General features: G+C 32.7%; 1 pseudogene; it reads right to left on the reverse strand.

Annotated features, from left to right (window-relative positions):
• Positions 1-9,996: 9,996 nt before the first annotated feature.
• Positions 9,997-13,772, reverse strand: LOC122525763 (annotated as a pseudogene).
• Between the last annotated feature and the right edge of the window lie 355 nt (positions 13,773-14,127).

Below are 14,127 nucleotides of genomic sequence, written 5' to 3' on the forward strand. Positions count from 1 at the left end.
CTTAACGGTGAAATCGTCATGCTATTATCAGAATCACTGGCATTGGCATATACATCTGTGTTTCATTTACAGATGCTACGATAAATATATAAAAGTTAACTTTGTACGGTTCTGTAAACGAAACATCTTTGAGTAGACCATTGACTATTTTATTAAATATTCTGTTACGCAAACAAAATTTCGTATTAAAAATCGCATTACAGTTTCTATTCATCTGTCTTAATTAGTTTTTTTTTTTTTACATGTTAATCTATCTTCAGTACTTAATTATCTGTGTATAGTTGTAATCATTAATTCCGATTTTTTCTGATCAAACACACCCCACTGATCACTGTTCGATAATTTTTTTGCAATCTGTTTTACATAGGCGTGTCATCTTTAATATTTCCTAACAAGCGATTTTATTTACGACCATTATTTTCATGAAGCATATAAATGTATAAAACTAATTGTAAACAAAACAAAACCATAGAATAATTCTTATAGCGTCATGACTACAATTCCAGAAGAAAGAGAAAAATCACATTTTCAATCATTTTCTTTTTTTCCATGATCAATTTGTTTCTGTCTCTTCTCGCATTTGTTCTACATATTATATGTCAACTGTGAATGATATTTTAACTCTATTTTTTTCTTTTCTTTTTTCCTCTTTTTTCTATTTTATATTTCTTTTGCAAATTTAGAATGTATTTGTTTTTTTTTGTTTTTTTCTTGGTTTTTTTTTTTTTATTTTTTTTTATAAATACTCTCGCTCATGACTAATTTATAATGTAAAGTAAAGAGAAAAAGGGAAAAAAAGGGAGAACAAAAAAGTACTGCATATATTGATATGAGCTTTGTTTCTAATTTCTACAAAATTATACTGTTTTTAAAAATGTATTCTCTTTATTGTCATTTATATCTACCCCCGACAATTTTTTCTCTGAACCATTGAAAACGTAATGTATATAAATCTCATCTTAATAAAAAAGATATTTCACATGAAGTTAATAGTTTATTTGTTTAATTATTACTGTTCTTATTATTATTACCATTATAACATTTCGTATTTTATTCTTTTTTCTCTTTTCTTATTCTAATACATTGAACGTACCTAATTGTATTTACTATTTCTTCAGTTTATTGTAATTTTCTTTTATTCTTATTCATCTTGCTTTTCGTCGTGATATTATTATTACGTAAAATAGATAAAACGTAAAAATAGAAATGTTTGTAGCACATCTTCGTATCATTTATCCCCTCTTCCCTACTAGAGGACCATTTTATTACATCTAAATTCCATTATGAAAATGTCGTCATATATTTGCTAAGATTATGACGATAAGGCTTTCGAGTTAATAGATTAGTGAAACGTACTGTTACACCATTCACCACCATATAACCACCATTCACCATTCGCAACTTTTTATTACTATCACCCATGTTCTTCTTTCCATCCTTCTTCTTCTCGACGAGTTTCCTCCTCCTTCTTCCATCTCTTCTATAAAAAAATTAAAAATAAAATAAGGAAAGCGAAAAAAAATAGTGCTGAAGGCGAACCTTATTTTCTCTTTTTTTGTTCAGTGTACAGTGAAAAAAAAAGAAAAACAAAATATTACTAAACGAAAAACTAAACGAATATTTGGCGAGACATATTATCACATGTGTAGCAGTCGATATATAGAAACACATATACACACACGAACATACATATACAACACGATTTCGTGTCTCGCCTTGATTGCATCGGACATTGTCCTTGTATTTATAAATAATTACACTTACATACACTTCATACGTATTCATGCATATGCATTGATATTACAGTACATATACATAACACACACACACACATAGACAATTAAACACGATATGTTTACTATATATATATAAAGATATATAGTAATATACTCAATAAAGATACATAATACTATACACATTAATATATAATAATGAATATACGTAAAATGCATCGCGAACGATACACACACACACACACACACATATACACACTTAAAGTTCGCGTAGATTAAAAATGATTTCACGTGAGAATATATGTGTTTAAGATAGATAACAAGAGATAGAATAAAGTACAAATTAGGAAATTTTTTGAATAGGTGAATCTAGGTTTTGTACGTATCCTACACATACGCATAAACCAACCAACGCTTCGCAGACGAAATTGTGAATGAATAAAATGAAGCGAGAGAAAGAGAGAGAGAGAGAGGGAGAGAGAAAGAGAAACATAGAAATAATATTAACATCGTACCGTTCGAAACATTTATAAATCGTTTGTAATCTCGTACTGTGCGCTAGATAAACCACTTAAACCATTTTTTTTTACGAAAGATTTATACGATATTGTAATATTTAGAATACGAAAGACAGCGAAATGAAAACTGAGAGAAAGCGAGAATGTAATCAAAGTGAAAGAGAGAGAGAGAGAGAAAGTGAAAATGAAACAAAACAAAAATAAAACAGACAAAAAAAAAAAATAAGCAAATATGTAACGTTAAAATTAACGTCGTCGATAAAGTTCAAACGAATAGATGTTTTAAATGTAACGACGATGCCTAAAGCTCGATCGTTTTATTGAGCACATCGTACGTACGAAAAAATAAGCAATTAAATATTATTATAATAATATTATTATTATTACCATTATTATTATATTATATTATATATATATTATATTATATTATATTAATTAAATTATATTATATTATATTCTTATATGATATTATGATTTTTTAATATTTTCTAATAATAATAATATTATTATTTTATTATTATTATTTTATATTATATGATATTACATTATGTGATTATAATTATTTATTATTATTATATGATTAATATACTAATCGACTTTCACATTTAGTAGAAATAATGTCGGCAGAATAAACCAACGTGCTTCGAACTTTTGCAATAGGAACAAAACGAATTATTTATGGAGAAGCACAAAAATTCGTCTTTTTTAGCTCGCTAAACGTACACTGTATGTATACATTTCTGAAATAAACAAAAGTAAAATTTCTCTTAGTTCCATCAGCCAAAAAAAAAGGTATTTGATATTTGTTCTCCTACCTCTCGTCGTACCCTCATCTCCCCTCTCGTCATTTTATTTTTTCTCCTTTTCTACGAATTTGTTCGCAAAATTGTATATAAGAAAAACAACAAAAAAAACAAAAAATAGACAAAAGATCTAAATTTAAATTCATCCTTACTTGGATTACGCGATAGTTCTCAGAACGGAGAGATACGCCATGGAAGCTTTCATGATCTATAATAAAAATGAAAAAATGAAAATTTGATTGTCTTCTTTGTGAAAATTTGTGAATCGTGCTTCTGATTGCAAAAGTTTCTATAGAAAAGACGCAAAATTGTCCAGCTGATATTATGACGGTCTTCTCGATCGGGCAATGCGAAACATCATCGAACGTATTTCTTTTTCGGTTATTCGTACCAATTCGTAAAGTAACAAGCCAAATTTATGGCACTACTCTAAAAGAATAAAATAAACGTTTATCTTCGAAACAATGATACCACGAATGATTCGAAACAATACCACGAGAAGGGTTACAATGCGGAAATCGTGTAATTGTGTATGGCTTTATACGTGTGCGTAAGTAGTTGCACGCGGTAAACGTTATTTAATGACCAATGACAAATGCTTTTCGCGTTTATTGGCGACAGACCCTTCTTTAGTTTGTTTGTTCGGGCTATCCAAACGTTCTAAAATCTTCTCCGGGAAACTTTTGGCTGGCCGTTAAAGAGTATTTAATACGTCGGCTAGATGATTTTCTTTGCTTTAGTTCGCGATCAATTCTCTTAGCTGTGAGCCGTCGCATTTGCCAGAGAGTCACGCTTCGCTAACACTACATTTTCGTCGTAGGCGTCTATCTCTTTTTCTCTTTCTTCCTTTATTTTACTCTTATATTTCTATTTCTTTTTCACCGAATATTTATCGGCTAATATACGTTTCGAGACGACGGTAGACCATCTCTTATTCTTTTTATTATTCATCTTCTTCTTCTTCTTCTTCTTCATCTCTCAGGAGACACTGTAAATACCAACCTTTCTTCAAGATTAATAGTAGTATCAAATTATTCGAATTAACGCTGAAATAAATATATATATAGATATTTTTTTTTTACACAAGATCATTCACATTGCAACGTAAATCGTGCGAGTAATGAAAGTTTTCCTAAAAATCGTCACTTTAACATTACTTCTTCGGAAATTCTTAAAATCACATTTAAAAAAGAAAAAAGAATATGAAAGGAACGCAATTGAGTAAGTAATAAAGAAAGATCATCTTTCTCTTACAATAAAAGAAATATTTTTTATTTATTAATAAATAACACATATATGAAAATAGAATTCGTTATTTGATATGAATATTTTCTATTAATATTATTCGTACTAGTAAAGAAGAAGTTATTTTGTTCGCACGATCTGAGTCGTAAGATGAACGAATCGGTCGCAAGCGCTTTCGACATCATCATTCTCCTCTTTGTTGGAAAATACTCTTTCTTATTGCAACACCCTCGTCTCGTATCAACAAACGAATCTAGAGCGGCCTTTCAATCTCTTTCCGACTCTACATAGAAATTTCGATGAGAAACTTTAAGATGAAGACCTTCAGAAGCTTGCACAAAGATATACAAAGGCTTATTACGATAATAGGAAATATTACAGTGTAACATATATATATATATGTGTGTGTGTGTATATATATATATATATGTGTGTATATATGTATGTATAATCAATTTACTGTATATTACATTTACATAACGTAAAGTTGAACTCGAAAATACTTGGAAAAGAGTATCTCGAGTATGAAGACATTTTACCCGGATCCACTTATATACTGTAAACGTTCATGCAGGTTCGTGCACGTTGGCGCCTGCACCGGTGTGCGTGCGGATGTTTTATTAGGATATCGGTGTTCTTAAGATTAAGTGTGAGGAACAGAGGCTGTATGCGTCACCCGTGGAGGGAGGCCGATGCTTCGTTGTTCGACGGAAAAATATAAAAGGGCAGTCGGACAATACGGGTGGTAGTAGGAAGTAGCAGTTAGTTAATCTTATGTTCTTATGTGCTGGGATGTTTACAAATTTCAGAAGTGGGATTCAAACTCGCTAAATTAGAAATTCGCGATTCGCCGTGTGTTATGAAAAGTGGGATTGAATCTATTACGTTATTAGTGAAGTTATTAGTGAACTTACGTGTTTGAGTGACTTAACATTTGAAGTCTAAAAAATTTAGAAAACGTTTGCATTGAAAGTGTCTACGAAAATTAAAAACATGGCAACAACCTGCAAACATACGTAATCGAGCTAAGAGAAAAGTTACGCGCTCAAGGCTTGGCGACGTACGGCACGAAAGCCGAGCTTATGGCAAGATTAGACTTAGCTGAACCTCATTGGAGGGATGAAGCCACCTTAGATACAACTTACGACGATGGAGCGAACCGCCTTAGAAACACCGGCCACCGAAGACGGCGAAGTGGAAAGTCTCCGTCGGCAGGTAGAAGACCTTATGCGTGAAGTCGGGCAACTCAGGGGAACAGCGGAACAACGACCAAGAGTGAATGATCGACACCGCGAGGTCAGCTTAAGTGTAATCTCTAATATGATCGACGTTTTTGATGGAAGCGTTGGTACCTTTACCGTCTGGGAAAGACGAGTGCGCTATATACAACGAATGCACCAGCTTCGGGATACCGAAATTGTTATGATAATTAGTCTAAAATTGAAGGGAAAAGCATTGCGATGGTTTCACTCAAAACCCGAATTCGTGACTTATGGAATGGAGGAATTATTAGCAGCAATAGGGAAGATGTTTAGCTCGCGACAAAGTGTTATCACGTTAAGAAGACAGTTTGAGGAACGTAGGTGGAATGGCAACGAGTCGTTTAGAGATTACCTACATGACAAAATGATTCTGGGTTACCGAATTCCCCTCCCAGAACAAGAAATTTTGGAGTATGCGATAGACGGCATTCCAGACATTGCATTAAGAAACCAGGCCCGGATGATTGGTTTCCGAGACCAGGAGTCGTTGCTGACGGCTTTCGAAAGTATTACGCTATACGCCGGGTTAAGGATGCGAGCGACGGGCCCTCGAAGTCCTACAAAATACGAAGGAAGGCGGCCGTCGGGAGAAGGAAGAAGAAAACCGATCGACCATAAGAGGCCGTCGGAGGAAAATTATGCCAGATGCTTCAACTGTGGAGAGACAGGACATTTTGCGGGGAACTGCCCCCGTCCAAAGAGGGAAAGAGGCAGCTGCTACAAGTGCGGTAAACATGGACATCTTAGACCAGAATGCCCGGAGAAGGGTGGCGAAGTCCACAGCGTCACCAGGAACGTGACCACCGATGACGACTACATCAGGAAGATAACTTATGATGTCGATTCAGGCAATATACACTACATCTTAGTTTTAGACACCTTATTGGATTCCGGCAGCCCCGTGAGTTTATAAAGAAAGGGTTAGTGATGGGACCGATCAGCTCTGCGCCGGAACTCGGAAGTGAATATTATGGTATTAATCATAGTCGTCTGCAAGTACACACCGCTCGATACAAGTTAGTTCAAAATTAGATGACGGCGAAAGGGTTGACACTCGTCTGTTGGTAGTATCGGATACTACAATGGTGAACTCCGTTATTTTAGGTCGCGACGCATTAAAAAGATCTGGATTAGTTTTTAGCAGAAAAGATAAGCGCTCCGAAGAAGAGGTAGTGATAGATCAGGTTATGAATATAGATAGAAATAGATGATTCCACCGATAATCAAATTACCGAATTAGACATTAATCCCAAAATCGCGGGGAAAAACAAAATGAAGTAAAGGAAATCTTAAAGGTAAATTACTTAGATGCACCTCGTCCGGAAAAACCTAGAATAAGCATGGAGCCGAAATTAACATTACAAGCATAAGCCATTTTATTTATCTCCCCGTCGCTTATCGTTTGTCGAGAAAAACCAAGTTCGAGAAATAATAGGAGATTTACTAGAAAGAGGTAATTCGACCGAGCGAATCGGATTACGCGTCGTCTACTGTGTTAGTCAGAAAGAAAACTGTAAGAATAGGATGTGCGTCGATTACCGCGCGTTAAATAAAGTCACAATAAGCGAACGCGATTTAAAAGCAATTAGGAATAGGCAGAAGATAGAATGGCTGAGAAGCAAAATTATAACAAGAGGTATTATGACAAACGCCATTATAAGATACAGTCAGAATTTAATGTCGGTGATTATGTTGGGTAAGGAATTTTGATAGCACTGTAGGGATCGGAAAAAAACTGATACCAAAATTTAGGGGTCCGTACGAAGTTATAAAAAAATTACGAAACGATAGATATGTAGTTGCCGATATAAGAGGCTTCCAAATATCTCAAAGACCGTATCAGGGAACATGGGAATATTGTAACATGCGTCCTTGGCGAGGAAAAGAACAGGCCAAAGAATAGAGAGAAAAGAGAACAATCTCGAGTTTATATTTAGTATACTTTATCCTTATGATTAAAACTCAATTATGTTCATTCATTTTATTTCCTTTAAAGATAGTGTACCGACTGTTAAAAGTTTATATTTAGTGTATTTATTTTTACGATTAAAATCCAATTTTATTATGTTTCATTTCATTTCCTTTTTAAGATTATCACCGATATCGCATCTCGCTTCATGTTTGTAAGAATGAATATTATTTTAGTTATTGATTAGATCGAAAAGAAAAAAAAAAAGAAGGAGAGAAAAAAGGAGAGAGAAATATTGTATCCGAGTGATTTTATTTCTTATGTACGCGTTTATTTAATCTTTAGTCCCTTTTATATTAGTATTTTTAGGACTTTTTTACTAGCCTTGCGTTTGTGTTTATTTTGTAATTGTATTTCTTATGCATGGATTATCTTATTTTTATTCTTCCAGATTATTACTTTTCTTTATGTGTTTTTTTTGATTGCATTCTTCTGTTTGTATTCATGTACTCTTATGTATGTATTAACCTTATGTTCATGTTCATTTTACGTTTCGTCTTTATGTATGTGGATGGTCTAGTGACGAGAGGGGTCTCCGTCAGGACTGGCCAATTGTAAACGTCTTATGCGGGCTCGTGCACGTTAGCGCCTGCACTAGTGTGAGTGCGGATGTTTATTTAGGATCGGTGTTCTTAAGATTAAGTGTGAGGAACAGAGGCTGTATGCGTCACCCGTGGAGGGAGGCCGATGCTTCGTGTTCGACGGAAAAATATAAAAGGGCAGTCGGACAATACGGGTTGTAGTAGGAAGTAGTTAGTTAATCTTATGTTCTTATGTGCTGGGATATTTACAATACTATCTAAATTAAATTACACACGTGTCGGTTACTTGAACGATGATGATTCCTACGACCTACCATTTCTTTTTTCTTTCCTATCATCTTGATGATTTACGCACAAAGAAAAGATTTCAAGACTTATTACGATAATAGAAAAATTCTAGTTCTAACATACATGACACATATTATACATATAATCAATCCGATATAGTCTACATAGACTAATAGAACGCGAATATAACTTTGAAAAGAGTATCTCGAGTTTTTACGGGATCTTCTTATATATGTGTTTACTATCCACCATAAATTATCTACGTGTCATTGGTCATTTGAACGATGATTCCTGGGACAAACTATTCTTTTTTTAATATTTTTTTTGGTTAATCTCTCTCTCTCTCTCTCTCTCTCTCTCACACACTATCATTTTCTTTTTTTTTTCTATTGCCTCAATGATTTACAATCGCAATCCCGTCGGATTCGATCGATTCATCTGGTTACACCTTCAACTTAGCGAACCAAGGTTCCATACTCGAGGACTAATGGGATAAACCAGCTCGTTGGCACGAATCGATAAGCGATTTCATTTCCATCGATGCGTCTCTACCGATTTTGTCGAGATAATTAATCGAGAGAAGTTTCCTGCGAGATAAACAATTCAGTTAGATTTGTTTAAACGATCGTTGCAAATTGTAATAATTTTTTATATATCAATTCGTAATAATATACTAATACTTAATATTATTAACATAAATATGTAATAATATGTTGTTATATCAATTTGTAATGTTTGTACAAAAATAGTGAAAAGTAAAGATATGTCAGTGTAAATATATATTAAATCTAGCAACACACTGAAGTTACAGATAGGTAACTTGAGGTAATACCCCAAAAGAATATCTTCCGTTCTCTTAATAACGATAAAAATTATAATTATGAAGTTGTTGAAAGAGATGGATAGAAAGAGAGAGGGAGAAGAGAGAGAGATAAGGGAGTAGAGGGCACAACAATTAGCTGCAATATTTGTAAGTATATTTTGCTTCTAACAGAGTTGCCAGGTCGAACACGATTCGCCGATAGATCTGAGACGGTGGTATAAATTTCGCAAATGCATTTGCGATCCTTGTTTAAAATATTCATGAACGACATAAAGCATGATCTCAACGTAGGCGGATATCTTTGTGGTCAGGTTGAAACGAGTTCGAGTTTTCCATTGAATTTTTCTACGATCGTACTTACTTATACATACGTACATATAATATATATATATAAAATTTATATATAAATATTATATGTATACGTATATATATATAATATATAATATATAGTTTAATTCTACAAAGTTTCGTTTTACGATATTTTCTAAGACATGGCACAATCTCAAATTTGATTATAATCTCTCTGCCCAAATCTCGTTAGATGGGATCATAATAGGAGTGTTAATGTATGATCTGCGAGAAAAAATGTTAAATAGAACGATATTATTTCACGATACGGCGCATAATATCATCGTTCCAATCATCTTTTACTATCACAACGGTGGTATCTTCTCAGGATCATTTATCTTATTCGATGATATCAAGAACATTAGATTCCTACTACTTAAGTAATAGACATTTGGGACTCTGTTAAAAAAAAGTATAATAGAAAATGATTTTTTAATTATAATCTATATTTATGATATTTAAAACTTAGAAACATTCATCTTCAAAGTTCGATACTTTGATCTCATTAATTTGAATCGAAAACAAACTTTGGGACGAAAGTTTTTTCGATACGTAAATTCGTATTTTGCTTAAAAACTTAAAACAAATTAATCTCTCTCGAAATTTCGTTGTAGTTAAAGTATATAAGAGTTGATTAACTGCACTATTAACAGGAAGTACGAAGACGACGACCCTGGCGTGAAGTTCCGCTAAAAAGGAATTGTGTGAAGTTGGAAGACCTAGAAATGATCGGTGAATATGTCGGTATAGTAAATGGATAATAACCATAGTGCTTAATTACACTATTTTTGATTTTGTTCATCGTTGTTACCTTCAACGAGAATATTTCTAAATTTATGATATTAAAAGGAAATTATTATTGCTATTATCATCATCATCAGCATCGTAAAAGCAAATATCTTGTACTATTATCTACACTAATTTAGGAAAGAATCTTATCAGTGCACTATCATTATTATTTTACGTCATATATCACCATAATCGAATATAAGATAGGTTTATATACCTGGTACAGGATATTTCATCACAGCCAAGATTTTCAAAATGATAATCGGTGCCCAGCAAGTTGCATCTGTTAAGACGAACAAGAAGAATCTTAGAGAAAATTCTATATTGCCAGCTAATAATGAAGTTGCGTGACAAGTTCTCTAAATGCTTGCGAACATGCCAACGTAAACGTAGTCGATCGTTATCAGTCTGCAGTTGTTAATCGGGTTTCAATGAAAGGATCGTATGTTAAACGATTAAATCACATTAACTCGAGCTTCTTCGATTAAGTTCCAAATTATTTTCTAACGGAACATTCGACTCTCTTACCCTAACAAGTTTACTCCTATAAATATGAATGCGGAATATTGCCATCCGATCGAGTAAGGATCCTTTATGTTCAAAGGAAAGCACATTCGATTCGCCCCATAAAATCTTGTACTGGTCTTCCAATGAATAACTGTATTAAACATAGTCATTAAATTATTTGTTTTCAAAGAAAACATCTTTAATATCGTGATATACTAGTTAGTTTCAAAATTACGTATTTAATCGATAATAATAATAAATAGAACTTGATGTAATATTAAATATTAATACAAAAACGTTTAAAACTTCAAGGAAATTTGTTCGATAAAAAATTGTTATAACAATTTAGTTAAACGACTAATCATATTATATATACAAGGTCGCGATAAGTGTGAAAAAGTTAAAACCAAAAAGGACAAGGACATTTTAGCTCAACCTGTAATCCATATACGAACATTGCATCATAACGTGTATACCTGGAATAACAGCGAGGATAAAACCGATGATTTATATGATCATTATCGATGCCGTAGCTGTCTGTATTTTCATAGCGTTATGTCCTTTCAACGGTGCGGCAATCAGTACGAATCGTTCACAAGACATAAATGATAGGATAAGAATGGATACCTTTGAAATCGTTTTAACGTTTAACCAATTAGATATAATTAATTGAAGCAGAGGTGACAACGTTTTATTTTTTATATTTATATGATGTTTATATTATATTATATTTTATATTATATTATTATTTTTATATTATATTATTTTTATATTAATTTTTTTTTTTAATGTAAACCCCTCTCCGATAAAAATTATTTCAAAAAATAATAATGAAATATATTATAAAAGCAAATAAAATATGAATTTAAATGGAGGTCTTACTTCTGACGAAATCATTGCTAAAACTTTAAGAAAGGTGCAGGCCAAAGAGGACATCCATGAGTTGGCTTTCTTTATTGTAGTTATCACGGAACTGCAAGTCTACCAGAGCGATTATTTACAAGTATACGCCCATCAGCATGTCGGACACTGTAAAAGGGATTACGCACAATGCTATTGCTATAACAAACGGTTCTATGATTTATAGTTGGGTTCATATCGTCAGTGGATCATTGTTGCACCGCCGTTGTAAATCGTATCGGCTAATAATATCGCGAAGCATAGAATAGCATTTTATGTCGAAACATCTAGCGTTACCTTCCTTTTATTATCATTTTTTTTCTTTCTTTATTTCTTTTTTCGTGATTTATTTCCATCGTTCGAAATCGTACCGCTAATCAGTAGCTACTCAACATGTTTTATTTTTTAATATTTATATATTATATTTCAATTAACACGTTCATGCTGTGGCGAAAATCTGCGTTTTTCCGCCTGAGGCAGTAGTATCTTACCGCGTTACGCTTCATGGGGCGGGCCAATATCGTTGCTAGTTTGAACACGCTTATTACGAAATTCCAATTTTAAAATATCGAGAACAAATTATCGATCATCTTTTGATTAAAGGTCATCACAGAGAAATCGAAGAAGCTTAAATAGAAAAGAGAAATCCGTCAAGAAAACGTACACATTTTCTACAATCATACAAAAGGGCTGCCAGGAATACAAGAAAACGATGTAAAGAATGTTAAAAACAATTATCAAAAATACAAAATAGATTATATGCCGCAAAAAAGTAAAAAAGTATCGACATATTGTACGCGTTGTAAGGGCCAGCCCACATTATGCTTAGAATGTTTTAAAAGTTGCATAAATATAAATAAATAATTATTATCAATTTAAAATATTAAATGGTAATGTTTATAATATTCAATTTTTATATGTAATGTTGAAAAAAATAAAATCAACTTATTTTTTTAATGACTAATTTTCTGAAAACAAGTGATCCACAAGTGGATCACGCCGCCCTACGAAACAGCAAAGTGTGACCCACTGGTGGGTCACCCCGGCGTGAACGTGTTAAATCCTATTTTTGATTGATTTGCCGTGGAGATTATCAAATGATTTTTAATGGCAATAAGATTTACTATAAGAAGAAAAGATGTGTCAAAAAATTGTAGAAAAAAATTATTAATAACCAACCAGCAAGATTTTTAATCAGGATACTCAGAACACGATTCTCGTCCTTTGCAGTGAATCGTTTCCAAAGTACGAAAGCATTGCCTATAAAAGTTACACAGAAAATTCCTCATACTGCACCTTTCAATATGGACCTGCTTAGCAAATGCATCAAAGAAGAAAGACCTATTATCATAATACAAAAATAAATTAAGATATATTATTGAAATAATTTTGATCATCAATTATGACTTATCGTCGGTGGCTGGTGCACACATTTGCACTTTCGAAGCGTACGTCATACAGTAATGAAATTTTTCACAGTATCTGCAAAAGAAAAAAGAAACAGGAAACAAACAAAATGACGTTTATATCAATGTTAATTAACATACATAAAATCCAAGCTAGTGAAAACATTAAACGAATCTTTGTCCAGATTATCCATTTTGATTCCTTTGACACCGCTGAAATCAAAAATAAAATGAATTATAGAAGAAAAAGAAGATATTGAAAATAAAGTTTGATATTAATTATTTCATATTGATAATGAATTAAGAATTTAACTAAGAAGGGGAAGATTTATATATAAATCAAATGAAAACTTACAGAGATCGTAGATTGGCCAAAGGATCTAATACATCAGTCGAGAAATCTTCTATCGGGCTTTAACCGATCAATCTGTAATTACGAGGGATTTGATAATACATTATGAAAAGGATTAAGGTTAAGAGAATCGATTTAATAGGGAGATTTGATTTGATTAAGATACGTGACGTTTTCATTAATCGTAGCACGCAATGATTTATACACGTGGATAAGTCCAATTAAATATTTTTACGACACGTAGGAGATTAAACTCGGTTTACTTACAGTTTCGTGAGATTAATCATGGTTTTAAACACGTTCAAATGCAAAGAAATGATATAATTATGCCCTAGTTTACTGAAAAAAAAATTGATTTATTTATTCTAATATTTATTATTATCTCACGTTTTATAATAATTGTTTTTCTTTTTATTTAGATCGAATAATTAAATCTCGACGAGTTGTTTTAAATTCTTAAAAGCATTCTCATCGATGATCTTTATGTGATGACGTCCCATGTTCCTGTAAAACATAATACTTTTGGTAAATATTTTTTCCTATTTTTGAAGTAATACTTCTTTTAGCGCGTTTGGGATAATGTAATGGGGAGCGATTTGGTTCCAAGCGTCTGGGAAAACGACACCATTAAGTTTGTCGGTA

The sequence above is a fragment of the Polistes fuscatus genome, unplaced genomic scaffold, assembly GCF_010416935.1.
Source record: "Polistes fuscatus isolate 324 unplaced genomic scaffold, CU_Pfus_HIC Scaffold9, whole genome shotgun sequence".
Classification (NCBI taxonomy): Eukaryota; Metazoa; Arthropoda; class Insecta; order Hymenoptera; family Vespidae; genus Polistes; species Polistes fuscatus.